The 1,824-nt window shown below is 48.2% G+C and overlaps 1 pseudogene; it reads left to right on the top strand.

The window, feature by feature from the left end:
• The first annotated feature begins 419 nt into the window (after positions 1-419).
• LOC121437416 lies at positions 420-1,381 on the top strand (annotated as a pseudogene).
• Positions 1,382-1,824: the final 443 nt, after the last annotated feature.

Below are 1,824 nucleotides of genomic sequence, written 5' to 3'. Positions count from 1 at the left end.
CGTTTGCTTTGGCACATATAGGGAGATCAGAGGACAACCTGTGTGCAATGGTTCTCTCTTTCCCCACGTGGGTCTGGAGGCTCATCCTCGGGTCCTCAGGTTTGGTGGCAGACATCTTGCCCCATGGAATCATCTCAATCAGCTACGACAATTGCTATGTTTTCCTCTGATTTTGTCAGGTTTTGACTATTTGGGTCTTAACAAAGTTGGGGTTCATTTAACATCTGTTTTATTTTAAGCCTTGTAATGACCTCCATATGAACTGTTTTTCTTTTAACGTGGCCCTAGTACTTTCCCCCAGCTCCCCTACCCCATCCAGTAACTAGTACATTCCATACCCTATTTTCTGACAAGAGGATTCACTGTGGCAGGGGTGGAATGAGACTGACCCTCAAAGGAGGTGGCACCCCTCCGAGAAGATGGCTGTGCCTCCCACGTATGCTGATCTTGGCTAGTCTGCCAGGGATGTCTTCACCAAGGGCTATGGCTTTGGCTTAATAAAACTTAATTTGAAAACAAAGTCGGAGAATGGATTGGAATTTACCAGTTCAGGCTCCACCAACACAGAGACCACCAAAGTGAACGGCAGTCTGGAAACCAAGTATCGATGGACTGAGTACGGCCTGACGTTTACAGAAAAGTGGGACGCAGACAACACCCTGGGTACCGAGATCACAGTGGAAGACCAGCTTACACATGGGCTGAAGCTGACCTTTGACTCATCCTTCTCACCTAACACGGGGGGGAAAATGCTAAAATCAAGACAGGGTACAAGAGGGAGCATATCAACCTGGGCTGTGATGTGGATTTTGACATCGCTGGGCCCTCGATCCGGGGTGCCCTGGTACTTGGCTATGAGGGCTGGCTCGTTGGCTACCAAATGTATTTTGAGACCTCCAAGTCCTGAGTGACCCAGAGCAACTTTGCAGTTGGCTACAAGGCGGATGAATTCCAGCTTCATACTAATGTGAATGATGGGACGGAGTTTGGTGGCTCCATTTACCAGAAGGTGAACAAGAAGTTAGAGACTGCAGTCAACCTCGCCTGGACAGAGCGGGAACAGTAACACTGGCTTTGGGATAGCAGCCAAGTACCAGGTCGACCCTGACGCCTGCTTTTCGGTCAAAGTGAACAACTCTAGCCTAATTGGCTTAAGGGTACACTCAGACCCTCAGGCCAGGTGTCAAGCTGACGCTGTCAGCTCTGCTGGATGGCAAGAACGTCAATGCGGGTTGCCACAAGCTTGGTCTAGGACTAGAATTTCAAGCATAAATGAATATTGTACAATTGTTAATTTTAAACTATTTTGCAGTATAGCTACCTTCAGAATTTAGTGAACCTTTTAATGTTGTACGTTGGGGGATGCGAGAATCGATAAATACCACGCTAGATCTCCAGGTTAAGGGTGACTCGGCTTTCCGGTGTTTACCATTTCAGAGGTACAGCAGACACCCCATTCCTGAAAGGGTTCTTTTATAGCTGTAGATGGGGGCTGGAGAAGAGACCCTCTAGAGATGCCAGGCCACGAGCTCAGGATATGCGGGCCCTTTGTAAATCTGTATCGAGTCCATAGGTGAAATTGTGACTTCCTGAGCAACCTTGGTGTCTCGATCCTAACTGCTGAGAAGCATGTGCGCACACACCTGTGTGAGAGGGCCTTTCTTAGACAGATCTCCGTGGCTTCTTCCCGTCCTTGCCCAGTTACCTGTTTTACACCAAAAGCACTCTTCTGGTTAGCTATTTCCTTTGTGCCATTTTAGGGTAGAAGGAGTGGGCCAATGGAGCCGTCATTTAGGACTTCATTCTTCCTTGTGTTGTGGCATG

This window comes from Microtus oregoni, unplaced genomic scaffold (assembly GCF_018167655.1).
Source record: "Microtus oregoni isolate MIOR12 unplaced genomic scaffold, Mior012 000052F_006, whole genome shotgun sequence".
In the NCBI taxonomy this organism is placed as follows: Eukaryota; Metazoa; Chordata; class Mammalia; order Rodentia; family Cricetidae; genus Microtus; species Microtus oregoni.
The sequence above is the reverse complement of the archived record's forward strand: the minus strand, read 5'-3'. Positions and strand labels throughout refer to the sequence as shown.